This window comes from Polypterus senegalus, chromosome 15 (assembly GCF_016835505.1).
Source record: "Polypterus senegalus isolate Bchr_013 chromosome 15, ASM1683550v1, whole genome shotgun sequence".
NCBI lineage: Eukaryota > Metazoa > Chordata > Cladistia > Polypteriformes > Polypteridae > Polypterus > Polypterus senegalus.
The window spans coordinates 4903939-4919993 of record NC_053168.1 but is presented as its reverse complement, the minus strand read 5'-3'; the positions used below and the strand labels follow the sequence as shown (position 1 = coordinate 4919993).

Here is a 16055-nt window from a genome sequence, read left to right as displayed (position 1 = left end):
TATATGGGCATGCTGGGCAGTTTCCCGGAGGTCTCACAAGCATAGATGCCCCATGCTAATCTATGTATGTTGTGACTTGCGGAGTGGCTGTGTAGGTAGGGGAGCCACAGTGCACTGCTTTGCCTGGGGGCCTATAATGCTGTTAAAATGGCCCTGAATAGATAGATAGATAGATAGATAGTGTGAAAGGCACTATATAATAGATAGATAGATAGATAGATATGAAATGCACTATATGATAGATAGATAGGAAAGGCACTGTATAATAGATAGACAGATAGACAAGAAAGGCACTATATAATTACACCACCATCGCCAACCTGGACTGTTGCTGTTAGCGCCAGATTCTGAGCCTGCCATCAGCAGAAATTGAGGTTCATCAGATCAGGTTACACCTTTCCAGTTGTCAGATGTCCAGTTTTGCTCTCCTGTGCCCACTGCAGCCTCAGCTTTCTCTTCTTGGCTGACAAGTGTAGCACTTGACGTGGTCTTCAGTTGTTGTAGTCCATCCACCATCGACATGTTGTGCATTCTGAGATTCTTTTCTGCTCCACAGAGTTGTACTGATTGGTTATCTGAGTTACCGTAGCCTTCCTTTGTGTCCGCTTGAACCAGCCTGACCGTTCCCCGCTGACCCCTCTAATCATCAAGTCATTTCCGTCCACAGAGTTACCGCTTATTGGATGTTTTTAGTTTTTCCGCTCCATTCTGAGTCACCTCGAGCGACTGTTTGGCGTCAAAATTCCAGGAGTTCAAACCAGCCTGTCTGGCACCAACAGCCATGCTACGCTTGAAATCTCTGCGGTCCCATTTTCTCCCAGTTTTGGTGTTTGATATGAACATGAACTGAACCTCCAGACCTGTACCTGCAGGATGTGATGCGTTGCGCTGCGGCCCACTTGATTAGCTCATTAGGTCGCTGCATGGATGATCCTAACAGTTTGATCAGTGAGTGTGTGTTTATATTAGCAGTCACTACGCTTATTGAGAGTAATGTTCTTATGGCCCATTCATCCAACGTTGGACCCCTTAAACTACTTCAGGGTGACAGTGGAGCCCATTCTGGACACTTCACAAATGAAATGTAAAATAAAAGCATGACTCAATGGATGTCTTCACCAATTTCTGTTGTTCTAGAGATGATGTCGTCTCTTGTAGTTTTATAATGTTAAGTTTTGGTTTGTGTCCTATAAAGTGGTCTGCTTGCCTCTTTTTTGTTGTAATTATTGGCTTTACAAAGTTGATGCGTTTTCTCCGTTCCACCACTATTGTGATTTCTACGGCTTACCAGGGCCTCCTCCTCATTCTGTGGTGTTGTAGTTTGAATAAGCAGCATTAACGTATGTGATAGATATTGTATGTCTTCATATCTTAATATCTTAATCATCTTCATTCGACTCTGAGGAGTGACGATCAACGTCCTGAAGCGGGGTGTGACGATGTGGGTTCTGGCTCCACACTCCCATTGCTGTTGGAAGCACTTGAACCCAACACCGTCGATAATGTTACCGAGTGAGCTAGTCAGTGGAGGCAAATAAACAATTGAGCAAGGGGTGGTGCAAAAAGTGCAATAGTGCTTTTATTAAAAACTGTCCATCAAAACAAAAACAGTGTTCCAATAAATAGTGCAGTTCATTCAATAAATAAATAATCCATTAAAAGAACACGTGGAGGTAAAAATCAACAGAAAAAACAATCCTTTAAAACGAGAGGTTAAAATCTTCTTTAGGAAGCAGTCTTAAAACAACAAACAAATCCGTTGTAACGTTTCTGTTAGCGTCTCACCTGCTTATCCCGTTTGGGCCAAGCAGCAGGCAAGACGCTCTCTGCAGCTGCCCTCCTCTACACACACACACACGAGACTGGAGACCTCCCGATCCCTGGCTCCGGTATGGCACTCATCCCAGTCCCGGAGAACTTGGTTTCCCACAACGGCCAGGTCGCCCACGTTGGGGATTCCAGCACCAAGTCTCCCGACTTCCGCTGCCTTTCCATGGCCTCTCTGCGGCCAGTCGCCTTCCCTTGGTCACTTCCGCTACCTGATCGCTCAGCGGGAGCGACATCAACACAAACACCTGGGTGTCGGCCTAACACCCAGCTTCCACGCAGCTGTCCATGAGCGCTCATTCGCTCACCCGTCCGCTCGCTCTTCGCGGCTCGCGCTCTCTCTTTCACCGACCTGCTTCCTCTCCTGCTCCCGGTAACCTCCGTCCTCTTTCCTTTCCTTTTTTCTCTCCGAACGTTTCTTTTTCCCCCCACAACCGACTCGCGCTTTTTAAAATGACGAGGGCCACAGCAGCTGCAGCATTAGCCGTGGGACAATCACGAATGTGGGCAGTTCCTCACCTGTGCACTCAGTGAGAAACGCCCACACCCTACGGATCGTCCCACGGCTCGCTATGGCCCAACGACTCCTCGCTAAGCCGCGAGCGCGTCGATTATTTAAAATGAATGGCCTTTGCTCAACGAGCTGTGGACCCATAACACCACACGGGGCTGACCAGTCCAGACAACTCCCAGCTGTACAGATTGCAAAAAGGGCAGCCGGTCCAAAAAATGAAAGACTGTGGATCAGGAGGAAGAAGGGAGTGACAGGGCAAAGCAACAGTCGGAACTGAAATTCAAAACGAGAGGAACGTCTGATCCAATTCGTAATCCTAAAGGGCGGAGTTTGAATTCAAATAACCACAAATCAGAAACGCCCAATTAGAATTTCGCTCTTCTTCGTCCAGTCTCAGATATGTTTCGTATATCTCAGCTGGGGTGTTCCTCCTCTTCCACCTTTTGCTTTCGTGCACAGTTTCTTAAATCATGGGTGGGTCTCGTGTTGGGTCGTGCGGAGCCGTCATTCACAATTACAGCTTTCGGTGGGTCGCCGCCTTTGCTCCACTATGACCTGCATCGGCAGTTCTCCAAGTGGGGACCCCCTTAACCCTCTGGAATGACTTTCAGCGGCATGTCTTCAAGGGGATCCCCACCTAAGATGACGGTCAGAGGCGATTCTGTGTCTTGAAAACGCAATAAATGAAAAATTGGGATGCAGGAAAAAAAAAATTAAAGAAACCTCAGAAGGCATTGCTGATCGTATGGAAAGAAATCTGTACACGTCAAGATGGCGATTATCACAACATGAAGCTTATCTGCGAGTGTTCTCCAGGATTTGTGGGTTATTTTCTGGGCACCACCAGACATAATCCCCCTGCTGTAGAATGGTCCTGTCTCTGGATCTTCCTCCAGTGGCACCAAAGGGGGCAAAAGAGAGAAGACAAACTGAGAATGGGTGCGACTAGGGGCAAAGAAGGAGAGAAACCGAGTGGATGTCCGTTTAGGTTGTCAGTCACACGTCCTTAAGGGGCTTCTTCGGGACTCTGGGGAAGCGGATAATTCACCTCCGGAGAGCAAGGTGGCGCTGTCATTAATAACTTTTTCCCTTTCGCCCTCAGAACAGAAAGTTCCAGAATGGAAGACTACTGAGGCTGACACTTCTAAATTGGAAGTCACCACCTCTTCTGCCTGGGAACAAATTTAAGAAATGACGTCCACCGGAAGGGGTCGTTCAGTCGAGATCCCCCAGGAGTGGCCATGTCATTTATTGCCCACCATGTTTTTTTTTTTTAAATATATTGCCCATTAAACAGGGACCACCACGGATGTACCCCAACTGCTTATCCAATCTTTTTTCAAATGCTCACAATTTTTTGTGATTTATATATTTTGTTTCTACTTTTATGCTAACCACGTTGGAAAGCAGGATAGTCAAACCAAGCAACGGAAATTCAGTTCAGGACCCCGTGTTTTTTATATCGTGCCAAATAATACAACTTGCAGGTCCGCCAGGAGTTAATTCATCTCCCTTTTACATGCCTGATGCTCCAATGTGTACCATACAGCAGGCATGTCAAACACGCGGCCCGCATGACAGATCCTAGTTAGCACTGAACTTGTACAAAATGATTACTTTTTTTTTTACCGTGTCCTGTTCGGCTGTGAAGCAATCAGAATTGATGTCTGAATGCTGGCGACTAGCCTTACAGTTTTTCTCTCAGGTGGAGCGTTACAGCTTCTGCTGACGTCACGCCTGATACAAAATGATTACTACCGTTTGTGATTGAATCATTCTGTATCTTCGCCGTTACTTATTGACTTTTCTTACTTCTGCCTTCTGACAAAAGCGTGTTTTCCCATGGCATTACGGTACCGGAAACGTCATCTGCTAGTATAGCCACGAGCCTTGACCAAAGTTAATGAGCCGCGACGTCACAACTGAAGTGCTAGACTGCAGCAGAGGCGGCCTTAGGCATGTGTAAACTGTGCACCTGCACAGGGCCGCCACGCCAATATATATCCTTCTATATAAAAGCGGTCGGGATTGACCTTCTGTCCCGTGAGTGCTACGCAGGCACGGAGTTTCACACACGCCCCGTCTATTTTGCAATGCACGATGGGATTTGTAGTTTCGTTTTTCCAGGTAAAAGATGATTTTCTACTCCAGACTGTGCGATATCTTCTTCTTCTTTCTTACTATATAAAAGCGGTCGGGATTGTCCGTCCGTCCTCATGCAAGGTTAGTTTTCTTGGTTGTTTATGGTACGTTTTTGTATAAATTACGGATTTTTCAAATGTTCATTTTTTTCCCTGTGCTTAAAACTCATTAAAAAAAAGTGTTTACAGCGAGCAGTTCGTAGATAGATAGATAGATAGATAGATAGATAGATAGATAGATAGATAGATAGATAATGTAGTCACCAGGATTAGATAGATAGATAGATAGATAGATAGATAGATAGATAGATAGATAGATAGATAGATAGATAGATAATGTAGTCAGCAGGATTAGATAGATAGATAGATAGATAGATAGATAGATAGATAGATAGATAGATAGATACTAATCCCAAGGTGAAATTCACATACTCCAGCCGCAGCATACTGATAAAAAACAATCCTTCTATATTAAAGCGGTCGGGATTTTCCTTCCATCCCGTGAGTGTGGAGTTTCACACACGCCCCATCTATTTTGCAATGCACGATGGGATTTGTAGTTTCGTTTTTCCAGGTAAAAGATGATTTTCTACTCCAGTGCGATATCTTCTTCTCCTTTCTTACTATGTAAAAGCGGTCGGGATTGTCCGTCTGTCCCGTGAGTGGAAAGCGTAGCGGTATTCTGCTTATAACAGACTTACTACTTGCAGCTTTGCGGTACAAAGCGAGATGATGTGAGCAGAGTTCTGGTGCTCCCATCGTTCCCTTGCTTTTGTGCGCGATGCGTTGGAAAAATAGACAAAATTATGTCTCTGGAAATAATTAATGTTGATGGAGTACAAATGCCTCACCGCGTAGTAAATATCAGAGGGGTTCAAAAAGGGCAACCTCAATGTAGAAAAAAAGTTTAATTTTCATCACAAAAATAACAGAAACTACGAGTATTAAAGTAATACTGCTCAAATGCAATATAAAGTTTATATAAAATATCAGATTGATCTACGTGTACATATTGAATTGCCTTAAGAAGTGGTCAACTTAAAAGTCGGTCGCCTTAAAAGGCGGCTCAGCCTAGTTGAATATAAAACAGAAAGAGAAAATAACGACATAGCTGATGCCAATGTGGCTGAAAAACATTGTGTTTCTTGTTAATTAGTGCGCTGTATTTACTAATGTCGCTAGAGTCGGAGCAGTAAGCTATATGTGGTATTATAATGTTCTGCCGTAACGAGAATATCATGGGCTGCCACTTGGGTTTAAAGTTACAGACACGCGCATAAAGAAGCATGTCATGAGCACCAGGCGGCTATGCAGTGTCCACAACGGATGTGGCCATCTGCCGTGCATAAGATGCCATACTGACATTGGCGGGCGAAGGGGCCACCGATTCTTTCTCTGCCCAGAGCCGCCATGAGCCTAGAGATGCCCCTGCACAGGCTGCACTACTGGCTGGGCTGCTGAGACTGGCCACTGGGCAGAACTGACCATCACGAGTAGTAATAGCCCGCATATTTTCTCGTTTTTTTGCTCTAGTTTTATGTAATTTTGTGCTGGCATTGTAACGAATAGTTAGAGGAGACTACAGCTGAAGATCTGAAGTAGACACGAAAAGTTGCTGAATTGTTAACATATTTTTGTGAGTTTGAGTTTGTAACATTAGTGTAGGTCAGGTGGCTTTTTGCATATCGCCTTACTTTACAATATAAACTTTGAAGTAAACTAAGTAAAGTAAAATTTCATTTTTGGGGGATTTGTTTTCCAACTTGAATTACTGAGCAATGAATTCAATGAGCGTTTTTCGTGATTTCAGTTCACACGAACAGGACTTTTCGCTGTTCTCTTACCACGTTGAGAATGCGCCTGAGAATATCCAAATGGAGTTGATTGAACTTCAGTCCGATTCTATTCTGATGGCAAAATACAACGAATTTGGTGTGCCAGGCTTGTATGCTTAAATGCCACCATCGAATGTGCAGATCTGTAAGTTGGCATCGAGAATACTGTCTATGTTCGGAAGCACTTACCTTTGTGGGCAATTGTTTTCGTTAATGAAAGCTACCAAAACCCCACATCGCTCAGGACTTCCTGTCGAGCACCTATCATCCCTCAGAAAAGTTGTAGCTGCACAAGATTTCAAGCCTGATATTGACGAACTGGTTACTAACAAGAGATGCCAAGTGTCGGGACAAAAGAAATAGATCTCAGAGTGTAAGACTCCTACATAAGCAATGAATCTATATATATAATCCACTAAGGCAAGACAACCATGGAAAGCACGCCGGAAGAGGCGTGGATTCACTAAGCTGCCGACAAGTGAGACACCTATGGCGCACGCAGGAAAGAGCCACGCCCACCAACTCCAAGACCATTGGATACGACGACAGCTCGCATGGCCACACCCACTAACTCGGACGCGACGACACAGAAAAAATGGCGTCATTTCTATTCGTCTGTCGTAGAGGCCACATGCAGTGCAGGTCAGGTTAATGTCATGTGCATGTCATGCACCTCCGAGCCACGTTGACTGTTCATAGAGCCATGTTTCTCGTGGAGGTGAATCGCCATAGGCAGCGTGTGAAACGGTTTGCGAGGGGTATCCCATGGGATCCTTAAAACAATCCTTTACAACTGAGGTTAAAGCACAATGAAGTAAGCAGTCTTTAAAAAATGAGTTTTCGCTTACGACGCACCGCGTGCACCATCGCAAACTGTTTTACACGCTACATACAGTGATTCGCTTCCGCGACAAACATGCGTCTTCTTAGATGCTCCTGCAGGAACACGGAAGACGTTTTCCTGCCCACCAACACTCCTTTTTCACCGGCCGGCGTCTACCCTCGCTCTCTAGGCATTCACACTGCCTGCCCATTTGCCCGGACGCAAAAACTCACCGACCACCCAGTTAGTCCCTTTCGTCTGTGGTAAGAGTCCGCATGCACGTCTGAGCCATGCGGCGTTTGTTATGCCGCGGGTTCACTATTGTGTTGTATTCTGCTCTCCCCAGAGTTCCATCTTTTCATTCACTTACTGTTGTATTCTCACACCAACTCGTTTTAGACATCCGTGTCTTTCCAGAAGTGTTTAGCATTCAATAAATAATTATGCATGACATTGAGCGTGTGTCGACCCGGCGCAGAGAGGTGTGGGTAAGCCGTTGAACCCCATTCGGGCAGCAAACCGTGGAATTCCCACTAAGTGCGACTCATACGCTCCCACTCATTACGTCCCTACCCTTTGTGCACACCCCCCTCCTACCGTGGTCGGGTATCTTGGTGGATTATATATAGAAAAGCAGCCAAAACCGAGGGGTATCTCATGGGGTCCTTAAAACGTTCCTTTACAACTGAGGTTAAAACACAATGAAGTAGGCAGTCTTTAAAAAACGAGTTTTCGGTTACGACGCACGCCTGCATGCACCATAGCAAACTGTTTTACACGCTACATGCCTCAATTCGCTTGAGTGACAAACATGCGTTCTTCTTCACACACCCCTCGCTACTACCGTGATCGGGTGTCTTAGTGGATTATACATAGAAAGGCAGTCAAAACCGCACAGAGCAATGAAAAGTCTAGAGTTCCATCTTTTCATTCTCTTTCTATTGTATCCTCAGACCCTCCCTTTTTAGACAACTGTGTCTTTCCAGAAGTGTTCAACCATCATTAAATAATTATGTGGCGTTTGTTATGCCGCGGGTTCACTATTGTGTTGTATTCTGCTCTCCCCAGAGTTCCATCTTTTCATTCGCTTACCGTTTTAGACAGCCGTGTCTTTCCAGAAGTGTTTAGCATTCAATAAATAATTATGCATGACATTGAGCGTGTGTCGACCCGGTGTGGGTAAGCCGTTGAAGCCCATTCGGTCTGCAAACCGTGGATTTCCCACTAAGTGCGACTCATACGCTCCCACTGGTTGCGTCCCAACCCTTTGTACACCCCCCTCTCCCACCTTGCTACTACCGTGGTCGGGTGTCTTGGTGGATTATATATAGAAAAGCAGCCAAAACCGCACAGAGCAATGAAAAGTCAACGTCACTCACAGGTACATCTGGACTGTGTAAAGACGGCGACTCAAGTGACGAGTTGGAGGTGGGCACATGAGCGGGCAGTGTATACTGAACGAGAAATCAGCAGACTAGCATGACGGACGAAGCTGAGTGGACGTCCTTCTCTCCTCTCGTTCCACACTCCGCGCCGTGCACCCCCATCTCTCCGTCTGGCAGGAGAAGGCGCGAGGACGGTGCGCCAGTTTTCAGTCACTTCAGACGATTGTGTGTTGGTTCGTTCCGTGCATTGTTACAATGTTGCTTTTCTTGCTGATTTATTACATTACCGATTTTTCAAATGTTAATTTTCTCCCTCTGCTTAAAAATCATTAAAAAACCGGCCTGATTATGCGGCGTATGGTACGCTGCGGGTTGGCTAGTATAATATAATAATATAAGGACCTAGCTAAGAGGCTAAGTCTCTAATTGTACGCTGTTGAACGGAGAGTGTATGGAAATAAATTGCTTTTCTTTAAACTTTAAGTGTTACATTTTTTAAAGTTTTCAGTATTGGAAAGAAAGCTACAGTAACTTTGTATAATAGTATACAGTAATAGAATTTGTTACAGTGTGGCCCGCTGATGCACGTATGGCAGTTGAAGCGGCCCACCAATGGTAGTGAGTTTGACATGCCTGCCATACAGGGAGGACCTCACTGACAAAACACAAATGAGCAGACTTGGTCTCTTCCTTTAGTCAATCATCGTAAACGCAAGAAAAAGGAAGTGAGTGTTTATTCTTGCTGACTCTCATTTTTTTTCACCTCTCCTAACAAAAGTCGTCCCAACTGACGTGTTGAGCTCCAAACAGTAAGCCTTACATGGAAATGAACCGAATTACAACAACAACAACATTTATTTCTGTCGCACATTTTCATACAAATAATGGAGCTCAAAGAGAAAAGAGACAAAGTAAGAATTAAAATCAGAGAACACTAATTAACATTGAATAAGAGTAAAGTCTGATGGCCCGGGAGGACATACAAAAACAAAAAAAAAAAGCTCCAGATTGGCTGGAGAAAAAATAAAATCTGCAGGGGTTCCAGGCCATGAGACCACCTGATCAGCCCCCTCTAGGCATTCTACCTGACATAAAGGATCCGTCCTCATTGTATTCAGGGTTCTCATGGAAGGACTTGATGATGACGGTCACGTGGACTTCTGGCCTACAATCCATCAATGGAGAGACATCACGGTGCTTTGATCAGGTGGTGGTGGCACAGGTTGTCACCACAGAAAACCAGAATAAGAACAGAAGAGAGAGTAGGGGTCAGTACGGATTGTGGAGCCACCATGAATAGTAATGAGAATTAATTGAATATACAGAGCATCAGGATTAAATGAAGGTGAAGTTATCAGAAGGCAGGCCATGTTAAAGTAATGTGTTTTCAGCAGTTTTTTAAAGAGCTCCACCGTATCACCCTGGTGAATTCCTATTGGCAGGCTATTCCAGATTTTAGGTGCAGATGGTGCAACACAAACATTTGTAGAAATATATTACTACAAATGTTTGTGGTGTGCTATCTGGTGGAACGACAAATGAAGCGCATATATGCCTCTCTTGTTTGTCGTTTGATTTGGGATTTGTAAAAGCAGTGTTAATGTTTGAGATGCAACATCTGTCAAAATGACACATTTTATTACTACAAATGTCTGTGATGTGCCATCTGTTTAAAGTGACAAGTGCAATGCAAATGCCTTCTTATATGCCATTTGGTACGGAATTCGTAAAAGCAGAGTTAATGTTTGAGATGTGCCATATGTCGAAATGACAAATGCAATACATTTTATTACTACAAATGTTTGTGATGTGCCATCTGTTGGAATGAAAAATGCAATGCATTCTATTAGTACATGCAGTACAAAATAAATTGCAATAGATGGTGTATCGCCAATGTTAACACTGAATATGCCCAACAGAGTGAAAGTGGCAGATGGATTGAGGTTGGTTGATACATTTATATACAAGACTAGAAGTACCACCCATGTAAGATACGTTGAAATCTAACTATTCCACATAATACAGTAATAATAATAATAATAATAATAATAATAATAAAATATTATTATTATTATTATTATGATGATGGTGATGTTGATTATCAGCACTAATGTTTGCAGTGCACCACCTGTTAGAATGTATTTTGTGATACATGTAGTAATAAAATGCATTGCATCTACCATTCCAACACATGGCACATTCTAAACACTGGCACTAATAAAATGCATTACTACAAATGTTTGTAACGTGCTATCTGTTGGAATAACAAATGCAATGCATACATCTCTCTTATATTCCATTTGGTATGGGATTAATAAAAACAGTGTTGATCTCTGAGATGAACCACATGTTGGATTGAAAAAAAAGAAAGCATTTTATTACTGAAAATGTTTGTGATGTGCTATGTGTTGGAATGAAAAATGTAATGCATTTTATTACTACACGCAATTCAAAATCCATGCCAATAGATGGAATAAATGTTAACACTGAATATGCCCAAGATGGTAGAAATGCTGGATGCACAGAAATTGTCTTTTCTGGGAGGACGTGGCCACCGCCAGGGGGCACCCGAACAATTAGAGAAGCCTGGATGGCAGCACTTCCGCCACACCAGGAAGTGCTGCCGGAAGTAATTCCGAGGACACCCGGTGTACTTCCAGGTGCTTTCCTGACACTTCCGCCACACCAGGAAGTGACGTCAAGGGGAGCACCTGGGGCTCATTCGGGTCATAATAAAAGGGGAAACCTCCCTCCAATAGACGAGCCAGAGTTGGGAGGAAGGAGACAAAGCTTGTGGGGAGGACAGGAGGTCAAGGAAAGAGAGAGAAAGAGAAAAAAGAAGAAGATAAAAGAAGAAGAGTTGGTGCTTGAAGACATTGTGGTGCTAGAACAGTTAATAAAAAAGAAGTGTGTTTGGACATTCTGGTGTCAGTCTGTCTGTGTCTGGGGGTACGCTTTCCACAATTGCTACAGATGTTTGTGATGCGACATTTGTTAGAATATGTCTCTGTTATAGCCCATTTGGTATGGGATTTGTAAAAGCAGTATTAATGTTTGTGATGCGCCATCTGTTGGAGTGACTGATGCAATGCATTTAATTACTACATGTGCCATCTTTTAAAATGACAGAAACATAGCAACTGGGAGGACACACAGATACTGAATGCTTTGACTAGCTTTGTTAATCTAAGATGGGGTGGAATCTAAGTAATCAGCATAGACAGCAGTGTTAACACTTGCAGTGTACATGTTCCTGTTATATGCCATTTGGTATGGGATTCATAGACGTAGTGTTAATGTTTGTGATGTGCCATCTTTTGGAGGGACTGATTACTGCAAATGTTTGTGATGCACCCTCTGTTGGAATGATAGAGACATAGCAACTAGACAGACACAAAGCAAAGACACACTACCCTTTATTAAGGTGGATTACTTTAGTTAAAAATCAGAGCAGAATGTAAACATATCCTTTTATTAAGTTGGACTGGCTATTTCAGAGATGCATTCAAATCTAAGTAATCAATGCAGACCCTGTGTTTTGTTTTTTTTGTTATTTTTGTACACGGGTTGTCCATTTGCTCTGTTATCATCATACGTACACAATCCCTTTCACTTTTGTTAGGGTGGATTTTAGAGGACAGTGTGGACAAACCTGGGTTTAGAATCCTTCACCAAATGCTGAATAACTGAGGCAACAGACAAACTGACACTATAACTCAATAAAGGAATATTTGAATAGAAAATATGTAGGAAATAAAAAAGAATAATAGAAGGATGGGCGGCACAGTGGTGCAGGTAGGAGACCCATTCCCAGGTCCTCCCTACGTGGAGTCTGCATGTTCTCCCCGTGTCTGCATGGGTTTCCTCCCACAGTCCAAAGACATGCATGTGAGGTGCATTGGCGATCCTAAATTGTCCCGTGTGTGTGCTTGGTGTGTAGGTGTGTGTGTCCTATGGTGGGCTGGCACTCTGCCTGAGGATTTGTTTCCTGCCTTGTGCCCTGTGTTGGCTGGGATTGGCTCCAGCAGACCCCCGTGACCCTGTGTTAGGATATAGCGGGTTGGAAATGACTAATAGAAGGATTGTTAAAGTCCTGAGTGTCAGTTAGGTAGTTAGTCACCGAGACCCCCAGATTAGGGTGTGAGCACCCCTTGCACATTACAAGCCCTCAGCTCAGTCGCTGTCCACGGCACAGCCTAGCATTTCTTATGATCTCAAATGGTGGAGGTTAAGTAAATCGAAGCTGTGTCCTTCATTTTGAATGTTTCTTCTAAAAGGGTAATAAGTGGAGAAGGCGCCTGGCACTGTCTAAGAAATTTATCTCATTTAACTCTGTCACCTAGAAACTTTCTTAATATGGCATGGGCTCATTTTGGTTGTGGCTGCATTACTGTCGGTCCTTAAAGCAAAAGTAATTAGTTGCACTGGAGCACAGCAATAAATCATTATATTTAATAAGTAATGAGCGCCGCTCTGATACCGATCTTCAGCCTCTCTGAAGCACATTCTGTAGCAGGGGATTTAAAGAGGCTCGGGGGCTCTTAACTGTGCAAACAATTGCTTTGGAGTTTAGCAGTTTGGGGGACGTCACTGTGTCGCTGGCCTTTAATCTGAAGCTACTTTTATCGGGCAGTCGTCTCCCTTTAGAAACTGAAGAGCACAGCTTGGGCAGACACAGTGCAGACGCCAACTCCCAGTGGGCATCTCTGCAAAACACTTAGGAGCCTGTGGTGCTGCCTGCTTGGGGTCCGTGCTGGTGGAGCAGGATTCCAACTTTAATACAGTGTGCCTCAGGCTCGGCGATGTTAAAAGGGTTCAAATTCTTGTTCAATTTTAATGCTTTTGTTTCTGCTAATAGTGTGATACGTTTAGTTACTGTGTATCTTTTAATGTGTTCCATGTGTTTTGTGGGCGGTTCCCCAAGAGGCGGGACTATCTGTCAATCACTGCTAAGGACCGCCTCATAAAGGCTGATGGCTTCCCACAGTTCCTGGCGGTTCATTAGGGATTCGCTGAGCGTTTTTGTGTCTCTGCTCGTGCGTATTGTGTTCTGTTTTTTGGATTTTTGAACTTCTGCTGTGTTTTTTCATCTTGCCTTGTCTTGCTGTATTGTTCACCCCGAATTGCCTTTGCTGGCAACGTCTTTTTGCCTTTTTGTGTTCCACGGAACTTCACGTTATTTTAATTAAAAATAAACCTTTTACTTTATAAAGACTCTTCATAGCTGTCAGAGTTAGTAGCCGTGTTATTTTGACACGATTGATATCATAATAATCATAATAATAATAATAATCATTTTTCACTACTCAAAGTGCTTCAGTGAGTGGGGAGAATCTTCAGCCACCACTAATGTGTAGCACCCACCTGGATGATGCAACTGCAGTTATTATTGCGCCAGTACACTCAACACACATTAGCTGTTAGGTGGTGAAGGGGTGAGAAAAAGAGATTAGAGACAGGGGATGATTAGAGGGCCAGAATGACTAGGCCATGATGGGCAGTTTAGCCAGGACATCGGGATACACCCTGCTCCTTATGAAGGATGCCCAGGGGGGATCTTATATGACTACAGAGAGTCAGGACCTCATTTTCAAGTCTCATCTGAATTGAGTAACGCTATATGTACAGCACAGTGTCCCCGTCACTGCACTGGTGGCACTGGGATTGACACACAGACCACAGAGTAAGCGCCCCCTGCTGGACCCACCAACACCTCTTCTACAGCAGCCTAAGCTTGTTCCTAGATGGCCTCCCATCCAAGTATTTGGTGGGCCTGAACATACTTAGCTGCACGTGGGTGACCTCTTCTGTAGTGCAGGTGGCGTGGCTGCTGTGCCATTTGTAGTTTGAAATATTCAAAGCAATAAGCAGGTTGGGGGGTGTCTGACATTAAGTCTCAATTACGTCAAACCAATAAATTCCCTAGCAAAGTCTGAAAATGTGAAAGCAATCTGGGGTCCCCTGTGAAGTCTTTATCACGTTGAAGCCTATGGTGTCGTTTCATCAAGTCTGCAGAACGGATGTTTTTTGACGTACACCCTGTCTATCTATCTATCTATCTATCTATCTATCTATCTATCTATCTATCTATCTATCTATCTATCTATCTATCTATCTATCTATCTATCTATCTATCTATCTATCTATCTATCTATCTATCTATCTATCTATTATATAGTGCTTATCTATCTATCTATCTATCTATCTATCTATCTATCTATCTATCTATCTATCTATCTATCTATCTATCTATCTATCTGTATAAACTGCACAAAAAAATGAAAGGACCCCTTTGTAATGAGAGTATAGCATCAAGTCAATGACACTTGTGGGCTGTTGATCTGCTCAGTGAAGTAGAAGAGTGGCTTGTTCTTCAGTTTCAGCTGCTGTAGTGAGAGTAGGGAGCAGGGTGAGGAGACCCTGGAGAGGTGGAGATATGAGAGGAGAGGAATGAAGGTCAGTAGGACCACCACAACAGAATACATGTGTGTGAGTGAGAGGGAGGTCAGTGGAATGGTGAGGATGAGGGAGTAGAGTTGGCGAAGGTGGAGGAGTTTAAATACTTCATCAGATCAACAGTACAGAGTAACGGGGATTGTGGAAGAGAAGTGAGGAAGAGAGTTCAGGTAGGGTGGAGTGGCTGGAGAAGAGTGTCAGGAGTGATTTGTGACAGACGGGTATCAGCAAGAGTGAAAGGGAAGGTCTACAGGACTGTAGTGAGACCAGCTATGTTTTATTGGCTGGAGACGGTGGCACAGGAGACAGAGCTGGAAGTGGCAGAGATAAAGATGCTATGATTTGCATTGGGTGTGACGAGGATGGACAGGATTAGAAATGAGGACATTAGAGGGTCAGCTCAGGAGGGACGGTTGGGAGACAAAGACAGAGAGGCGAGATGGCGCTGGTTTGGACATGTGCAGAGGAGAGATGAGGGGTATATTGGGAGGAGGATGCTAAGGATAGAGCTGCCAGGGAGGAGGAGAAGAGGAAGGCCTCAGAGAAGGTTTATGGATGTGGTGAGAGAGGACATGCAGGCGATGGGTATAACAGAACAAGATGAAGAGGACAGGAAGACATGGAAGAAGATGATCTGCTGTGACAACCCCTAACGGGAGCAGCCAAAAGAAGAAGAAGATGATCCTGGAAACAGTGCAGATGGTTGGTTCACATCCCGGGTCCCCCCTGTGTGAAGAGTACTTTGAGTAGTGACACTATATAAATGTAAAGAATTATTATTATTATGATTACTGCTCTCCCTGTTCAGTCCTGAGGTGCCAGTCCCAGCCTGCCATCTCAAATCATAGCTCTGAAGATTTTGAGTGACTCGAAATTCACCTTTTTTTATCTCCATAATTACATAATTTAAACGCTGCCCCCCCTACTTTTTCCATGTGGTTGCCCCCATGGACAAAGAATTTTTAGTGAGAACCAGGGGATGGACGAGGGAGAGAAGGAGTTAAAAACTCGCAGATCAAAAAAGCGCGATCGACCAGCCAAAAACGAGAGAGAGAAAACATACATTGGCAGAAA

At 44.0% G+C, this 16055-nt stretch overlaps 1 protein-coding gene across 1 annotated transcript in view; it reads left to right on the top strand.

Moving 5' to 3' along the window:
* The window catches only part of LOC120515754 (copine-4), a 466133-nt gene that overhangs the window by 213168 nt on the left and 236910 nt on the right, over nt 1–16055 (top strand). The gene's annotated exons all lie outside the window — the stretch shown is intronic.